Below are 21,036 nucleotides of genomic sequence, written 5' to 3' on the forward strand. Positions count from 1 at the left end.
AGATTAGTATACATCATATTATTTTCACATATAATTTTCTTCTTTGCTGTTTTGATCATGAATAATAGTGATCTACATTTAACAATTTTCTTTAATTGAATAGAATTTAAATTGTGAGAAGTGGTTATAGCAAATAGAAAAATGAAAACAAAAAAATCAGTAAAGGTGGCATAATATGAATTCAAATTAAATCCCAAGTTATGATTGGTTCTGAGTACAGTGATTGTCTCATGATTAAGCTTATGATTTAATGCAATTCACCCATGAATGAATATATTTTCCCTTTGGATAATAGGCAAGCTCTAATGAATTAATCAAAGATTAAAGCCTTCATTGAATCAAATAGTTATTATGAAAAATCAATAAGTGGTTTTAAAAATCTCCATGATTTTTCTCTCTTAAATAGATCATAAGTCATTTGAAGATATGTTAGTAATGTAATAAATATTCAAAGCTATGTGAGTCACATGAGTCCAACCAAATTCTAATGACCAGTCTTCTTCTGAACAGAGATGAAGATATCCAATCATATCTAATCCTGGTGACTTTTCCTCCATTCATTCTAAATCTTCCAATTATTTGAATAAGATTTTGTTAAGAAAATTATTATGTGTAGAGGGGTACCATCATCATATCATCCTATATCATGAGACATTCTTATCATATGGTTTGAAACAGACTATCCTGTTTAAATTAATAACTCTATAATCTGCATCTGTCCTTTATAGTTTGGAGATCTATATTTCTTTAAATGTTGGCCAATCACTTAAGCTAGTTCCATAAATCATCATAGTATTCAATAACCTACATATAAGACATGTGTCTATATATCAGGCATGTAAAACCTCTCATTTGATATGTCAAATATATATTCTGTATTTTACTTCTGATAGTGTGTATAAAGTAATTATTAACATTTAATACTGATTCATATAATTATTAATATGGCAGTTACTATTTTGCTACCTGTTTACCCAAGTTAGGACATATGGAGTCTATGATTTATTTAATTAGCCTAGAGCACAATAGTGACCATTAATTAGGCCATTCTACACCTCCATTTTTTCTACTTTCTTTTTCATTTTAAATAATTCATTTATTAATTCACTTTACATCCCAATCATAGACCCCCTCCCTCCTCTCCTCCTGGTCTATCTCTTCCTCCCTCTTCCCCATTCTACTCTTTTCTCTACTCCTCAGAAAAGGGGATACAGCATACAACAACCCACCCCAGAACCTCAAGTCATATCATGACTGGACACATCCTCTTCCTTTGTGGCCTGGTGCAGCAATTCTTGAAGGGGGAAGTGACCAAATAGTAGGAAACAGAGTTCAGGTCAGAGACAGTCCCTGCCCCTCTTACTAGACATCCACATGAAGCCTGAGTTTCCCATTGGCTGCATCTATGAAGGGGGCTTAAGTCCAGTCCATGAATGATGCTTGGTTGGTGTTTCAGTCTCTCAAGCTCCTCTGTGCCCTGGTTAGTTGGCTCTATTGGTCTTCTTTTTGAGCTCCTATACCATCCACATCTTTCTATCATTCCTCCCATTTCCCATAAGCTCCCTATGCTTTGCCCAATGTTTGGCTGTGAATTTCTGTATCTGATTTGATCTGAGGGGACAGATATGCTATGCTTCCATCTGCAATCATAGCAGAGTATCATTAATAATGTCTCTTTCCCATGAGATGGGTCAGATTGGGCCAGGCATTGGTTAGATTTTCCCTCAATCTCTGTGGTGTTTTAATCTCTGTGCTTCTTGTAAACAGGGTAAATGTTGAGCTGAAGTTTTTGTAGCTAGATTGGTGTTACCCTTCTTCATACATTAAGAGTCCTAACTAGTTACAAGGTGTCTTTTTCAGTATCCAAGACAACTGCTACTAAGAGTTTCAGCTAGAGTCAATACTATCTCATACCAGTATCCTAACCTGTCGTGGATCTACAGATTGTCACAGAGATGCCCCGGCCCATGATTACTCTTCTCTCAACAGGCCCTCTGTCCTCCCTCCCATGCTTTCCCCAAGTATGATCTAAAGTCTCATTTTTCTCCATGCTTTCTCTCGTAACTTGTTCCATTTTTTCAACCTCTTCTGCTGTCTATTCTATTTACCCCCCTGAGTGAGATTTAAGCATCCTCCCTTGGGTCCTCCTTGTTACTTTTGGCCCTGTGAATTGTAGTATTTTTATCCTGTATTATAAAGCTAAAATCCACTTATAAGTTTGTACATACCATGTGTTTATTTCTGGGTCTGGGTTACCTCACTCAGGATAATCTTTGCAAGTTGCATCTACTTTTTTTCTGAAAATTCCATGAGTTCCTTGTCATTAATAACTGAGTAGTTGGGATGGAGAGATGGATAAGAGGTTAAGAGCACTGGCTGTTCTTCCAAAGGTCCTGAGTTCAATTCCTAGCAACCAAATGGTGGCTCATAACCACTTATAATGAGATCAGGTGCCCTCTTTTGGCCTACTATCTCACATGCAGACATAATACTGTATAAATAATAAATAAATATTTAAAAAGTAGCTGAGTAGTATTCCATTGTGTAAATGAACCACAGTTTATCCAGATACTTTGGTTGAGGGACATTTAGATTGTTTTCAGATTCTGGATAACATTAATAAAATTGCTATGCACATAGCTGAACAGATGTCTTCGCTGTATGGTAGAGCATCTTTTGTGTATGTGCCTAGGAATGGTATACTTCTTTTTGAATACTCTCCTAGCTCCATTTCACTTCTCCTGATCATTCCTGGCTCTCTCCTCATGGATCAACTTCTCTCGTCTCTCTTTCTACAGTTTTTGATGTACCCTGCTGCCCCACCTTATTTTCTGTATTGCTCAACATTTATTGGTTGGTGTTTTGTTGACAGAGCAGAGAACAAATGGTGGGTATATTTACACAAACATGAGACAGAGGTACTTATAGTAAACATTTCAACACTGTGTAAAGATTGAAATCAGATAGGGGAGTAGAGAAATCAGCATTTGAATGAACAAGAGTAAACGTTACAAGGTGTGCACAACAATATGCTAACAAATGTTAATCATTTTTTCACTCTGTCTTGATGTTGCTACTACATAGAACACTAATTCCCTTGGCATAATATTAGTTATTGATTACTCTTACATTATCCATATAGACCTTGGCTTAAGCAATAAAGGACTCACTGTAGGTTTTAATAGTACATAGTAGCCCCTTCCAAATTATTGCTAGTCAATAGCATTTTTTCTTTCACGAAAATACTGACAGTATAAAAATTCTGAAACATGAGTGTTATATCTTAAACTTTCAGGTCAGATCATGCATATGAACTGTGTTCAAAGCCAACTGGCTTCTTTGGTTGAGAGATCAGAATAGATGAAGGGCATGTGTCAACTTCTACTTCTTTTTAAAACTCAAAATGCAAATTTTACTCTTTTTATGGTCTAACGGAAAGAGAAATAATTTCAACCCTTGATTTTGTGGTTAGTGCCAAAGCAATAACATTACTTCTGCAGATTTGCATTCCAACAGGGTAAACACATGCCTACTGAAACATGTAAGTCAAGCAAGAAAAACATGACAAAATCATACATAAAAATCACAGTATAAGTTCTAGCTTTAAAAATGTGTGTTTTTCACTAATTGGAATGACAGCATTTATAAAAAAAAGTATTCTGTCATATTTTGAGAAGTTCACTTGTTGGAAACAAATTCAAGCTTCTAAAAAAAACAACAGGGTTCACTGTAGGAATAAAAATACTTCAAAATTGTTCTTTTTCCATTAATCCAGCTTCTTCATATATAGATTTTGGTTCATCTTAAGACTTATATTGTTTTGTTACTGTGTTTAAATTAAATAGATCAATATGTGATTGGATACTGTTGGCACATCTTTATATCTTAAAGAACAATTTCGTTTCTCTATTTATAGCAATATATTAACTGCCACAAATCCTGTTATCATAATCCCCACTGATTCTTCCTTATCATGTACTCATGATATCCAGGTTTAAATGAAAATTCTGTTGCTCATTTGGAAGGTAATGTAAGGAGAAGATAATGTTCTTACCTTTTCTTAAACAAAGTTCAGGGAACACACACCTGTTAACAGTTGCTAACACTAATCATTCAAAATTGTTAGAGGAAATTGAGTTAAATCCTTTGCTCATTCAAATAACTGACAAAAGAAAGTAACCAGAATTGCAACCACTGAAGCACTGTGAAGATTTAGTTTTACTATTACTGATTGTCAAAGTGTATCTGGTAAATTTTCACTTTATATGTCAGCTGTCAGCTTCTGATAATGGTTTAATAATCTCACTGCTTGGCACACGGTGAAAATTGGATCATATATATATATATATATATATATATGTATATGTATGTATGTATATATATATATATATATGTGTGTGTGTGTGTGTGTGTGTATGTGTGTGTATGTATATGTGTGTGTGTGTGTGAAATTTACAGTTTTCTTCCTAAAAATCTGGGTACTCTCTTACACTATAGCTGACATCAATTATGAATTATGTAATCACATAAACAGTAACATCTGGATGCATAGTCCTCACAGTAATGTGTAACAGTTGTGACCCTAGCTAGATATTTGAGAGTTTATTTCCTTTTATATTGGTATTTCATTCAATAAATTAAAATTTCTCTATTTAACAATGTATTTGTTGTCTTTTATATGCCTTCTCTTTTCTGAGGAGAAAATAAAAAGGAATTAATCTGGGAGAAATCTGTGGTTGGGATGTATTGAAGTATCATTCTATTTTCAATAAATAAATAACTATATATTTAAATTAAGTAAATTCAACTTAAGAAAATATCATTGACATAAACAAATAATTTTACACTTTAATAAAAATGAGTCTTTTTAAAAAAATTTTTTTTATTGATTTGAGTCATCAAGTTGGAAATCAGCAGAATCCAGTTAGTTAACAGGGACATGTGTCTTACTAAATTATTTGATAAGAACATAATGCTAATATTATAATGATTACTTGTAATATTTCCTTCTGTAGAGACTTCAAGAAAGAAAGTATGTCTAGGCGTGGTGATAGAGGACAGTAATCTCAGCCATCGGGAGTCTGTTGAATTTGACAGTCTGGTAAATTTGAAGTCAATCTGAGCTACATATTAACATTCTTTTCTTAACAATAACAATTACATTACAATGTTGTACATGTACTTATTTCTTCAGAAGTGGGGATCAGATGAGAGCTCCACCCAAGCTTTATGAATATATGGGATGGGCGGAACCTAGATTATTTCCATCCAATCATCCCTAAGCCTAGGTCTGGAATCTTCTAGCCTCTTTAGAACTTAGTATTCTGCAAGCCCAGACCTTGAAAGCTTCAATTTACAGTCTCCATTTGCCAACTTAGGCCTAGAATATTTTCAGCCTCTGAGACTTACTGTTGGATAAGCTCAACCTTTTTAATTATTTCTGGATTCTGGCAGGCTGGTTCTTCTCAGCTGTTTTGGCTAAAAAAATTTTTTTTTCTTCATGTTAATTGATTCAAATTGGCCTTTCTATGCTTCTTAATCAATTGATCTGCTTGGAAAACAGTCTCTGGCTGCTATAAACTGAACTGCACTCAACTTCTGGCCTCAAACTCAACAGAACTTCACAACCTGTACTGTGCTGACTGCACAGACTCAGTGTGCCCTTGTACTGTGCAATCCTCCTCTCTACTCTGTTTGTGCTACTCTCAAGCAGCTTCAATCCCTTTCCTGTCTATTCCTGTGAGAGTTAGGCATGTCCTATCTCTGACTCATTCTGTCAAGTCTTCCTTTGATTTGTCATTTTGTCTGTCTATCAAATGAGATCCCATTATTTGGTATTAATGGTGTACACCAAAGGCGTATCTGCATTCCAGCTAGAGAGATTAAAGATATTTTATCTCAATATTTTATCAGGAGGGATTAAAGTTGCTTATTCCAACTAGAAGGATTATAGGTGTATACTAAGTGTATGGTTTTGGGTATAATCCTTTGCCAATGCAACCATGATCGTAGATTAAAGTCCTTCTACACAGTGAAGCCATGGAAATAACTCAGCTGGAAAAGGAGCTTGACTTAAAATCTATGATTTGAAGTAAACTCCAAGGTCCAGCACAGTAGCAGAAAGATCTCCCAAAAATAATGACCTGACCAACACACATGCTGTGTGACATGGCTGGATCTTCTCGTACTAACAAAGAAGAAATATATAAATAAATAAATACAATAATGAATAATACACAGTTTGTATATGAGAAGATGTAGAAAATTATAATTGGCATGGAACTTCTAACTGATAAGGAAAATATAATCAAATCTACAAACAGGTGAAAGCAAATGAATATGTTAGATAAACCAGTGCATCTGAGGGTAAAAGGCATATAGAGTAAAACTCTGGAGACAAACTTAATGAAGCAATGGCAAAATATCAAAATGTGTTCTAGAAAGGAAAGACATTAACGTCTGGATCAATAGTGCTAAAATAATTTAACATAATGAATATATTATTAGATAAACTTGTCTGGTAGCACATGAGACCAAAACCATATTCAGTGTACAAATTCAAGTGAAATCTAAGGATCTAGTTCTTTCAGGTGTTAGCTTTAAGGGAAAAAAACAAAAACAAAAACAAAAAAACCAACAACAACAAAAAAACCAGACAATTGTAGGCATAAGGTTGTTGTTTAGTTTAAATTCTGACTTCTTGTAGCAATGGTGTGTAAACTCTGCTCCCCAAATGTCCCTTATTTAGTCAATAAAGCAGTTTATAGCCAATTGATGATCAGAGGAGAGAATAGGGCTAGACTTCGTACCAGCCAAGTGGGAGGAAGAGTTAAGAGAGTTAGGGAATTCAGCCATGGGGAGAAGTCCAAGAAAGATAAGAGGAAGGAGCTGGAGCAGATCAAGAGGGAGGAGCTAGAGCCAAAGAAATCTATAAAGTACAACTAGCTCTGGGATGTTTGCTGGGAGTAACAGAGGGTTACAAACAGACTTAAATTGCTCAGATTGTGTTGTGAAGCCTTGCATTATAAAGGAGTTTGAATTATTTGTGTGATTGCCAGGTTACAATAACAAGCCTCTGGGCAAAATATCCTTGTTTTAACCACAGACAGAATTCTGCCTTAAAGAAGGCAGAGTCAACGGTCAAACTCTGGTAAGACAGGGTAAACAAGTCTTCAGTAGTTCCTGCCTCACAAATATGTCTGTCAGATATTGTGGGCCAGAAATCTGAAGATGATGCTCCAACATTATAGAGAATTTTTCCGGACTGATCAGGTAGTAAACTGTCTCTGCCATTTTCTCATTTTAGAAGTAGCTAAAATGCACCCCCTGCATACTCAGTTAATTAATTTTACTTCTCAAGTCTCTGGTGGCGTTTAAGGCAAGATAGTTTACTTTTACAATTAAGCTTAGCTGTTTATAGGTTAAGATGTTTTAAGGTCTAGATAGATGTTTTAAGTTGATAATGATGAGATATGATAGATATTTATTTACACTTAGAATTTTAGACTCACCATGATAGGAAAGATGTTTTCTTCAAGGGTGCTAAATACAAATATCCACAACACTAAGAATGTAACATTTATATTATTCCTGATTGTGTCATGATTCTTGTTGCTATAGGTAGTTGATTGTACATATGTATAATAATATAAATGTATATGAAAAAATTAAAAATTATAAAAGATAAAAAATATTATTTACTGTGCTTCATTGCAAAAAAAAAGAGAAAGAGAAAGAAAGAAACTGAGAAAAAAACACTCTTTTATAAAAATGACTTTAACAGAATATGGACTCTCAGGTTAAAACTGTCAAGAAACTTATAAAACTAAGTGTTTCCTAACTGGATAGACATATAAGAAAACTTTTTAAATGAAACTCACCAAATATTTATTGGTTAACTTGTACATGCATGCTGTCAGTGATTGTGTTTTCCACTTCATAACTAAACCTTACTGAACCACTTCTGGTTGAACTCTATTATTTCATGACTAACTGTATGCTCAGAGAAACATCTTACTAAGGCTCAGTTTATCTTCATATAAGTGTGTACAGCATATGTGTGTGTGTTTCTCTACTTTTTGTTATTAATGTTTTTATTAAATATTATTATATCATATATTTCTTTCCTGTCTTCTATCCAATCCATTTTGGACCCTCTTCCACCATCATACAACTGTGTGTGTCTGTTTATATGTAAAAAGTAGTACTACATGCAACCTACTGAATCCCTTAATGTTAATTGTATGTAAATTATTTCAGGACAGACTAGTTGGTTAGAGAGATAATTATTGTGATCATCTCCAGTCTAAACCAACTATCTCTCTCTCTCTTCAAAAGTTATTTATTTGTAATTGTTTGTCTAGAGGTTAGGCACTTGAGATGTCCCCTTACATGTTAGCATGTCTATCATTATAGTCAATGTTTGGGTCTTGTTTAGACAGAGATTTTACTGCAGTATTTTTGGTGTAGATTTCCTGTCATGCTATGATACTTATAAACTACATATTTGAAAATCATGACATCACCAAAGTTACAAAAGTGACAGTCATCTATTGGCTATCACCAAAAGCTGTTTAATTGGACAAAAGCATTGCTCTGAAGAAGGAAAACTCATGTCTAGTACTGGAAACCTAGTCAGTTATCCCAGACAGGGGAGGTCATGGATCTTAAAGGAGACTGGGTTGCTGCCACCTTATTATACAATCATAATTCTTTATCTTCATCCTAAATATTTATTATTATACCCATGGATGAATATAAGTCTCTCTTGTCTTCCGATTAACATTCTTTGAAGGATGGAGACAGTCATAGAAAAACCTTAGCTTGATAAAACAAGAAAACAATAGTTTTAGGGTGCCTAGTCCCAATTGATACATCAACATGAAAACATCTGCATGAAAGATTTAGGGAGTATCAAGGAATTAAGAACAGAAAGACTGCAAAAGCCAGAATACTAGGACGTTGGCTATGATATTACAAAATCTATAAATGTAAAAACTTAACACACATAACAATAAGTGTCATTTTTCATCAATCTCTTAATCACATTTGAGACAAGATCTCTCATTCTACCCAGAGCTCACCAATTCAGCTCAATTGGCCAGACAGTATGATTCAGGAATTCCAATTCCTTTGACTCTTTCAGTATCCTGTAAGACATCTCAGATGTGAACTTCATGGTAACATGCTTACTTTTTAATTCAGTTTGTCAAATCTAAACTCAAGCCTCATGTTTCATTGCAATCTCTTTAGCGACTCACCCATAAGCCCAGTATTGCATTTATCCTATTAATCATAAAGTAGAAGAAACAGTTGCATTTATATGATTTTTATACATTTATGCATTTATACATAATTTTTAATATTATAATTTATGTAATAATTCTAATAAATGTAATACATATTACACAAAGTTGAAACCTTTATATTCTATACATTTTATCCATGAGAGATATTTATGATTCGTATATGGTATAGTTATATTTTTAATATTTCTAAGTTATGTTTGGAGATATAAAATTATCAACTGATTTCAAATAATCAGTTATTGTGATGGATTGATAGCTGGATGTATTTTTGTGAGCTCGACTCTAATCATACTTATATGGAGCAAACCATAGTACTATTCTTTTGCTGTCAGTTGTCTCCATATAGTTCACATGCTTCTCAGTGTGGTGAAGTTAGGACTTAGGGACTGGCAGGAGGAGAGCAAATGACGAGGCACGCAGGCAACCATAGAACAGATTCATGAACATCAAATAAAAAGAATATGCTTTTCAGGATGTGGTCGGTACTGTCAAGAGTAAGACTGGCTCCTCCACATCTAGCTTTCATTTTCATGATACGACAAATTAGGCACCTTGTTTTTCCTGTTTCTAACCCACCATCCTTTGATAAAACCAGATTTTGGTCATATCACCTCTGAGCTTCAGCAAGCAGAATCATAAACCAATATTCACACTTGGGTATTCTATCAAGCAACAGAAAACAAAGTATCATAGAAAGAATGTTTCCTCTAGGACACTGTCACAGAATCAGAGCTACAGAATTCAAATGATTGTACAGATTTTCAAATTATTTTATATTAACATAAAATAAAGATGTACATATATAGTAGTCTACATTACAGATTATTGGCTATGCTAGTGGTGAATCTTTTCTTATATAAAATCTAACAATAATAGCAAAAATAACCTCACTAAACATTTCCAAGACAAGAATAAGAAAGTGAAAACATGGGATAAAAGGCTAAGCTATCACACACCCAGAAAAGGAAGTTCAGCAGCAATTAACCATTGTTAATTACAACTGTTTCTTAAAGCAGAAATGGTTACACAGTGACTGCTTCATGTAGCCTTTTTAGTGTATACAGTACTTCTTTTATGTTGTCTTTTTAGCATGTGCAGTTTAAGACTTGTTTGCTTTTAATCCAGTGATTATTAACAAAGATTTCAGTGAAGCCATCTGGGAACACTTCTTAGCCATGTAATGCCAAGAACTATTGCAGATCAATTGGATCAAAATTTCAGAAGAGGACATTATTACTTTTAAAAGTTCCCAAGGTGATTCCGAGATATACTAGGATTAAGAGGATTGATCCAGCAGATTAAAAAAGTTAACCAAACCCAAAGATACTCAAGAGTTTTGAATTAGAAAGTGACTTCATTACTGCATTTGAGAGAATGGCATAATGTTTTACTGTGGTTAAGTGCAAGTCATGAATATATTTATTGAATATATGAAGTATTTACAAATCAACACTTTTTAAATCAATCAAAAATTAAGATTATTAATATATAATAGTTGGTGAAAATTATGATAACCAACTGGACTGAAGAAATCAATTTTTCAAGAAATCGTTAATAGGGTAGATGTCCAAAGTCACTGATACTAAAGTAATAAGGTTTAAACTCAGCAATTTCACTTTCATAGTAGTAGTATTTTTGTGTGAATACTTATATACTTAAAGTTGTGAGGAAAAAATAGATGGGTAGTAAATAGAATTTACTAATTTCAAATTATTAGAAGAGATGGCAATATAACCCCTTGCTTAATTTCAATTTATTGTCTCCTCAACCTAATACATAAGCAGAAACCAACAACACAGCATTAATTCTCACTGTACCACACACAAAAATTAATTTATTTTGTTAAACCTATTCATAAGAATTAACTGTCTGAATACCCTAAAAGAATATGATTATACTCCCCCACCAAATGGATTATGAAACGTTTAATTGCCCACCCAATATATACATATATAGTCATATGTAGAATAATGTTAATATAGTGAAGAAAATATGAAAATAATATAAAGTTAATAACCATTTTATTATATTTGTATTTATAAATGAAAAAGTTAAGTATCAGTATGTAAATATTTTACAGCTATTTCCATATATACAAATGTAAAACTGATAAACAACTTGTAAGAAGCATCTCTGTATTGAAATATAAAACTATCTGTAGGATAGAGGCGCAGGTAACTATCATACAGGAATATCCATGAAATTCATTGCTTTGGATCAGGAAAGAAGTGGGAGATTGAAACTTATAATAAAACTTGATTTTTTTGAAAAACAACTTGTACCAACTGGCAGTTACTGAAGAATGATAACACTTGGAACAAAGTCTCTAATTATTTGCACTTTGGGTGGAAAATATTTGCATATAAATTAGACATATTTTTTTTGTCATCTGATTTATTTATCTGTTTGAGACACGACACGGTTTGTCTGTGTAGACCTATCTGTCCTGGAACTAACTCTGTAGGCTGACCAGGATGGACTGAAACTCACAGAAATCCTCTGGCTCTGCCTCTTCTGCATGCTAGAATTAAAGGGAAGAGCCACCAGGCTTGGCTGGACCACAATTGTTTTCTTTCTTTCTTCCTTTATTCCTTCCTTCCTTTCTTTCTTTTTGAAAGACTTGCTTATTATTTATTTTATGTATATGAGTGTTTTTTTGTGTTTGTTTGTTTGTTTGGTTTGTTTGGTTTGTTTTTTTGAGACAGGGTTTCTCTGTGTAGTCTTGGCTGTCCTGGACTACCTTTGTAGATCAGGCTGGCCTCGAAGTCACAGTGATCCGACTGCCTCTGCCTCCCGACTGCTGGGACTAAAGACATGCGCCACCACCGCCCAACTGAGTGTTTTTTTCCTTAATGCACACCAAAAGAGGGAGTCAGATCAAATTACAGCTAGGAGGGAGCTGCCAAATGGTTGCACGGAATTGAACTCAGGACCTCTGGAAGGGCACCCAGTGCTCCTAACTGTAAAGCTACCTCTTTTTAGCCTTTTGCTTTATTTATTTATTTATGATGAGATTACTCACTGAGTTGGAACTCATATTTTTGGTGGACTGTCTAACAACCTCCAGGAATTAGGATAACACGTGTTAACTTTCATATCTGGCTTTTTTATGTAGCTGCTGCAATCAAAACACCTGTACTCATGCAACAAGTACTTATCTGTCTAGTGATCTCATCACTTCTCCCATACTCAGTTATATCTCATTTAGTGTACACAGGCACTTTATTTTCTCACCACCATTAATACAATACTAAATATTGCCATGCTGGGTAGATAACTATTTTCAAAAAAAAAAAAAACATTTATTAGATGTATGATCACACTCTTTTATGATACTCAGGTAATCAAAGTTGATAAAAATTTCAGAACATACGTATTGATGTTTCGTGTGGTTTATGTGTTTACACACACTTGCAATTATTTTATTTCAGTGTGCATAACAAAACTGACACTAAATGATTAGGAGCTGATTTCTGGTAGTCTCTGTACAAATTAGTGATCGCTACCATTCTTGTTACTGTAGCATCAGCCTTGACGCAAACATGGAGCAGCTTTGAGAAGATAAAGTACAGCAGGCCAGACTTTAAATATAAAGAAAGATGTCAAAATATGGGATGCTTGTTTAGTATTTGAGTTACACTTAATTAAAATAAGTAGAAATTCCCAATAGAGCTAAATTAAATGTGAAGAAACGTTTCCCTTTCTGCCTACCCATATAATACCAGTGAATCTAAAAACAAACTATCATACCAACTTTATAAATACTATAAAAAAAGGCATTATAGCTACTAATATACTATCTTACCAAGAATCTTTTCCTCATTAAATGTAATTCTATATATGGATTTAAAAAAAAAACGCTTCAGCACAAGAAAATACGTGAATAAGATAACTCAAATATATTTTTAATGTCTCTTGATGAAAAATGGAGCTTGCATTTGACTATCCTAAATATCACTAATAAAAGCAGTGAATAGGAGTTGACGGATCTTCACAGGGCCTTAATAGGTACAGAAATCCAAAAGAGCATATGGCGAGGAGCTTTGTCTCAGCAAAATGTAGGTGGTTTAAGGGAAATTTCCTCCTTCCACTACCAACCTCCAAAGTTAAAAATAATATAATAATTGAAATAATACAACAAAATATTCTATTATAAATAAAGCAATATAAGTATGGGCATTAACTCTTTAAAAGATTTCTGTGAACAACAAATTTGGACACAATATTGTGGTAACTTGCATAACAGCCCCATGACTGTTTATATAAATATATGAAATGCCTCAGTAAACATATCTGTTTTGAATTCCTGAACTATATCACACAGAATCTCCAGCATTAAAAAATATACAGAAAAAAATCTAAACATGCTGGCTAAATATTAAACATAGCATATAAAAAAAGAGTTTTAAAAATTAATTGACTGCTATCCAAAATCATATTTTGGTGAGTATGCTAAATCAACAAAATTAGTTGTATATTTCCAAGGGTTATTTAAAACATAATTATTTCTAAAACAAGGCAATTTATTAATTCAAATAAACATATAAATGTATAAATAAACATTCCATACTGAATCTTTTTAATACAGAATTTTATATAGTTGTGCCTCAATACCCACTGGGCATAATCTTCTAAAATTTGCTTTCATCCCTTTCATGAAGATGCTCTAGCTCCTGAAAAAAAAGTTATTTTATAAATTAGAAAGAAATTGCGATATGTGCATTTATTTCATGTACAACATCCTGAGTATTTAAAATTACTATGTTATTATTCATATTTTTTTATTAAATATAATTTTGAAATAGTTGAGTGTCTATAGATTTTAGGATACAATGAGAGAAAAAACATTACTATACCTTTTAGCTCATATACATCTATAAAATTTAACAGTGTATTTATTTATAATATCTAATAAAATGTAAATACAATATTAATAAGGGTTGAGAAATTATGAAAAGAAAAATATACATTCAGTACAGATAAACCCCCTCAATAGTACCTGTTCCCCTCTCTTTGTTCAATGGATTAACAAATCCAGGGAAATGAAAGTAACTAATATGTAAAGTTGAATGAACATTGAAAAATATTCCTTTTGTTTCTTTTTTTTACTCCATTTCTTAGCAATATATATCATTCTAAATCCACTTCAATGACATTTTATGAACTTTTATTTAGTTCACTTTTAGACAGTTTTTCAAGGTTCCCATGCAATATCTATAATTTGCTCAAAGTTTGAATATTAAAATACTTAACACTATCAAATGAATCTTCATTGGGAATTGTAGTAATCTGTTCACAGAGTTCTGAAGCACTTCTGCTATAAAGTACAGAATTTATAGCTCTCTTCCCCTCTCCCCTGCTTCAGAGTTCAGGTATGCCAATGTTGACTTTTGTGCTTTCTTGTTTTGACCCTACACAGTATGTGTTCCAGAAACACCTCTTCCAAATTAAAGGCTTTCAGTTATACTGGTAGAAGGCTCATCTCCAACTACAGGAATTCAGAAACTTTTGCTACTTTCCTGTATTGTTGACAGAGCAGCTACCGAATCTCCAGTTGAATCAAGAGACAACAGATTACTCGGAGTCTGTTCATTTAGTAAAACCAAATGACAGCAGCTCACATCGACCTGCTGGGTGAGCACTGGGTACTACACTGAAATTACTAATAAAGGGTTGATTAATTGGAGGTTACTGTTTCCTTAAATTTAGCAGTTTTCAACCATGCATTTATATCATTTATTTATTTAATTAGTCTTACTGTCATCTAAGACTTAAGATAAGTTTTTGAATTTACTTTTGTTTCTTCTTTCTTTAACTTAGCTCACTAACTCCAGTGAAATTCCTTTACCAAGAACATTGGATTTCTTATAATCAATATGTCCTGACAACAGCAGTTTTTCTATACTACATATAATTAATTAACATTATATTGACATGTTGAGAAATTCTTTATTAAATAGTACTCTGTTTTAAAATATTTTACCTCTTCAGTATTATTTTAATGAAAGTTCCGTAGATGCAGTCACATTTACTGAGACAGCTGTACAGAGAAAGATTGCAGAGAGAAGGAGCTAGACACAGGTGAAAACAGAACAAGCCATAGAATAAGAAGGAGCCATTAGAAGATTAGAATAGGTTGCTACAGTTAAGTCAGAAGCTGAGAAAATCTGAGATAGAATGATGCCTCAGCCCAAGCCATGTATTTGTAAAGCCTGGGTTTGGATTTATGAATCTTGTACTTTCATCCGAGGAAATAAAGTTACTTTTACAATTATTAAATAATTAATTATTAATTTCAAAGATTTTAGTTTTATATAGTTCTCTCATAATTTTTATGCTTGTGTCCATATACAAGAAAGAATTGAAGGTAGGAAGGAAGGAAGGGAGGAAGGAAGGGAGCAAGTGTAACTGACTTATCAGTTTCCTTTCCTGTATTATTTACCTCTATGGAGAGATATCAATATGCATATGTTGGATAAATAAGGATCATATTTTTTGACATTTAGAAGTAGCAAGATGAAAATGAATCTCTGTTTAAAACAGTGTCCAAGACACATAAAATTAAGAGCTGATGAAACAAATATTTTCCAAAATAAAAATACTTGTGAGTGTAAAATATGGTAATTGAATTATTCAGTGAAGAAATTCTAGTTTGTGCTAGGAACACTAAATGAACAAAACATAGTAGAATCTAGGATTTACTGAGTAGTTGGAAGCAAACAAGCAACACATATATGTAAATTTTGTTTATATATCTGGTTGATGTTTACAGCTATTTTGATAAAATTTCACTTGGAATGAAAAGAAACCAACAATAAAAAAAAGATTAATTGTCTAATTACTAATTATAGTGAGCAATGAAAATTACATTGTTGCCTTTTAACTTGGTGAGATTTGTGACATCAAATTATCCTAAAGAGCATATGTAAATGTGAAATTTTCTGAGAAGTCACTTTCCAACTGCTCAAAGTTTTTAAACAATCTCTGTCTGCTAATTATCTAATTAACTGGGAAAGACAGTCCAATTATATCTTGAAGTTCACCGTGGATATATAATTATTTTTGTAATCATTAACTTGGCTTAATCACCTTTAACACTAGTCTTATAGGTCCTCAACTAATTAGTTTTACTAGCTAATTACTGAATATAGAAAAATTTGATTTTCATTAAGATCTAATAAGATCTATTGTCTTCTGGGTAGGAATGTAAGGGCATTGTGTGCATGACACCAAATAAAGTTCACTAAAGGTCAACTTCTGTGAAACTCAGAATTGTTAAAATACAATTGATTTATAGGGAAAAAGTAGGATGCACATAAAATAGATTTCCATTATTCGTTGTTAGAATCTTTACATGTTGTCTATATATAAACACTCCTTTAATATAAAATAATAATTTTAATGGTAAGTTTTACATTTTCTAAGAAATATAGTTAAAAAAATATATAAAAACATTAAAAATTTTGAAAAGGGGACTTATATGGAAGTACATTAATGGTTTGATTTGAAATTTAATTTGAATGTTTGTTATAAAATTATCCTTTTTTTTTTTTCAATTTATTGTTAACTCAGGGTGCTTCAGCACCAATAACCAGACATTGCATTCCTCTCTGTGATATGATTACCACTTTTAAAAGTCAGATGCTGAAAGTCATACACTTTGGCAAATTAATTTCATTATAAATTCTGGAACTCAGTTCAGTAGATATTTGTTCCCTTTAGAACATTATTTGGATGTAATACAAAGATTTGGTCCCCAAAGATGAAACAAAATATTTACATATTTATGAAAATAAGTAGTCAAATGTATCTGAAATTATGCATTAGAATACCCAATGGCAAATACACTGTAATTTATATTTATAACTTCAGAAATATTTCCATCTGTCTTGCAAACAGCAGAAGACTACTCTAAAATATCTGTGACTCACTTTTGCTCTATTTTACTAATAAATTGTATAATTATTCATGTAAATTCTAGAAATTATTACAGATTTCAAATATACAATCTCTGTCTTCATTCTATTTACTTAGATCAACAAGATAATATTGAGAATAGTTGTAAAAAAAATCTTTTCCACTAAAAAACTACATGAAGTCAGAACAATGAAAAATCAATGTAAATAAGGACTAGATATATTACAGTAGCGACTGTGTGATATGTTTACAATCTTTGAGAACTCCAGATAAGATACTCAAAATTTATTAAAGTTTTTGCTCAACATCAAATGACCTTCTCTTTGTATAATCTGCTACAACCAGAATGTAAAGTAAATAATCAAATATAAAAATTATGAATCTTGTGGTTTTGAGGTATGTTAATATAGAAAAAATTTAGAAGATATATAGAAAACACTTAACAAAAGAAAGCAATCCTTTTTTTTTTTATCATATTAAATACACAAAAGAGTCAGTAAATACTTAAGTTGAAATATGACCAGGAATGTGAATTTATCCAGGCACACAAAAGTTCATGTAATTCATTTAAATATGTGACATATGAACAGCCATCCTTTTATTTTGAGGGACAAGTTCTATATTAAAAAAAGAAACAATATTGTGTGGAAAGATACTCACAATAACTACCTTTTGGTTATATGTTTTATAGAATTACTCTTTAGTAGTTGTCATATTAACAGACTATTGGTGATAAATACATAACAATTTAAATACACAATGCAATCGTATAAAAAAAAGTTGCAGGAACATTGTACACTGTAAGATTACAAATATTCCATTAGCTAGTGTTGGTAATGCATTATAATATAATATCTTACATTCTAGAAGACTAGAAACCTACAAGTAGAACAATATGATAGGCAGATTTGGGCCCAAGTGTCCCGCTCAAACTAAGGCACCAGCCAAGGACAATACAGGAGGTAAACTTTAAAACCCCTTCCCAGATCTAGCCAATGGTCAGAATATTCTCCACAGTTGAGTGGAAATTGTGATATGACTTTCTCACGTACTCTGGTGCCTCACATTTGACCATGTCCCCTGGAGGGGGAGACCTGGTGGCATTCAGAAGAAGGACAGCAGGTAGCCAAGAAGAGACTTGATACCCTATGAGAATATATAGGGGGAGGTAATCCCCCTCAGGAACAGTCATAGGGGAGGGGAATAATGGGAAAATGGGGGGGGGAGGGAGGAATGGGAGGATACAAGGGATGGGATAAGCATTGAGATGTAACAAGAATAAATTAAAAAAAAAAAAGAAAAAAGAAAAAAAAAGACTAGTATTTTACTGGACCTCACAGCCAAATTAAATAGTATGCATTGATACTGCTACTAGCTTACTGTGCACAGAGCTTGTTGTTGTTTTAACCTGCTTTTAAGAAAACAGTATAGCAAAGAACTTTATGTTCTCTGGATTTCTCATGCAATAAACTTTTGTAACATAAGCTAATCTTAAATTATAAAGGTATTCAGCTGCAATCTTAAGTCATGTAATTTTTCACACACTGACTTATGAGTAATACAGGTTTCTGACAATTACCGGATAGGAACAGCAAATATAGACTGAGCCCCATCCTATAGAAATAATATTGATGCTGTGTAGCACTATCACTCGGTCAAAAATCAGTGTTTAGTACAATTTGCTGTCTGGGTCATTTGGAGTTAGTAACTTAATCCATTGTATAACTCGATTAATATTGTATGTAAATTTTCCCTTGTTTCTTCCACAGCTTCTGCTTTCTGGCCAGTTCAACAAAAAAGAGAAGAGACCTTTTTGTCAATGCAGAGATGGACAGAAAATCACAATGCACTACTCAGGCAGGAACAGATTTATACTTATACGAGGGGACGGAAGACAGGGAGAGCAAAGTAAAGACTTCAAATCTGGTCACAACTTTGATTAAATTACAAAAAGGGGAAGCATTTTGATATCATTCCTTAATATGACATTGACATATTATTTGCAATTAAGAATGTAATTTTTGTGTGCTCAAAATGACTACAACCAACTTTACCTTTCTCTTGTCAACTCGACAGGATCTCAAATCGTTTTGGAGATGAATCTCTGGGGTTGTGTATAAGAATATTCTAGATTAGGTTAACCTACTTACACCATAATTTCCAGCATGAATAGAGTGGAACAAGAGAAGGAATTGAGTACCAGAATGCTTAGCTCTTCACTTCTTTTTGTTTGTTTATTTTCATTTTTATCTTTAATTTGTTTACTTTATATCCTGATTGTAGTCCCTCCTTTGTCCCCTCCTCAACTCTCCCTCCCTCCTTCCTATCCCCTTTCCCTATCCCCTAGCCCTCAGAAAGGGGGAGGCCTTCTCCTCTGACATCTGACCCCGGTCTATAAATTCTCATTTGGACTGTCTGTATCCTCTTTCTCTGTACCTGGCAAGACCACCATATTAGGGGAAAATCATCAACTCTTTACTTCTTGACCTTGTGACAGGCTGCCTCTTAGTCCTCTTGATGGGAGAGAACACCAAATGTGAGTCTATGAATTACCCAATAAATGAACACTTTATTCATTATGTTCTTTTGGTCAGGTATCTTATCACAACAACACCTGAAAGCTCTAGAACAAAAAGTATCAGACTCATATAAGAAGAGTAGACAGCTGGAAATAATCAAACTCAGGACCAAAATTAATAAAATAGAAACAAAAAAAAAATGATTCAAAGAATCAACAAAACCAGGAACTGGGTTTTTTGTTGTTGTTGTTGTTGTTGAGAAAATTAACAAAATAGACAAACCCTTAGCCAAACTAACTAAAACCCAAAGGGAGAGTAACATTATTTCATTCTTTTGAGGCCACTGTCACCTTGATCTATAAACCACAGGAAGACCATACAAAGAAAGAAATTTCAGACCAATTTCTCTTAAGAACATTGACACAAAAATATTCAATAAAATGCTCGCAAACTGAATCCAAGAACACATCCAAAATATTATTCACCATGACCAAGTAGGCTTTGTACATGGTATACAGTGGTGGTTCAGTATATGGAAATCCATCAACATAATCCATCATATAAGTAAACTGAAGGAAAAAAGAACACATAGTCATTTCCTTAAATGCTGAAAAAATATTCGACAAAATCAAATACCCATTCATGCTTAAAGTTTTGGAGAGAGCAGGAAAACAAGACACATTCATCAATATAATAAAGGAAATATAAAACAAGCCTATAGCCAACATCAAACTAAATGATAAACTTAACTCTATTCCACTGAAATCGTGGTCAAGACAAGGCTAACCACTCTTTCCATATCTCTTCAACATAGCACTTGAAGTTCTAGCTACAGCAATAAGACAACTATAGGAGATCAAGGGGAAAAAAATAGGAAAGGAAGAAATCAAACTATCACTGTTTGCAGATGGCATGATAGTAAACATAAGTGACCCTAACAATTACACCAAAAAACTTCTGAAGTTGATAAACATCTTTGGAAAAGTGGCTGGATACAAAGTCAACTCAAAAGAAATCAGTATCCCTGCTTTATACAAATAACAAATGGGCTGAGAAGGAAATTAAGGAAACTATACCCTTCACGATAGCCACGAATGGTATAAAGTATCTTGGTGTAAATCTTATGAAACAAGTGAAAGATTTATATGAAAAAAAAAAAACCTTCAAATTTCTAAAGAAAAAAGTAGAAGAAGATACCAGAAGATGGAAAACCTTCCATGTTCCCAGATTGGGAGAATCAACATAGTAAAAATATCCATCTTATCAAAGGCAATCTATAAATTCAGTGCAAT

This window comes from Acomys russatus, chromosome 9 (assembly GCF_903995435.1).
Source record: "Acomys russatus chromosome 9, mAcoRus1.1, whole genome shotgun sequence".
NCBI lineage: Eukaryota > Metazoa > Chordata > Mammalia > Rodentia > Muridae > Acomys > Acomys russatus.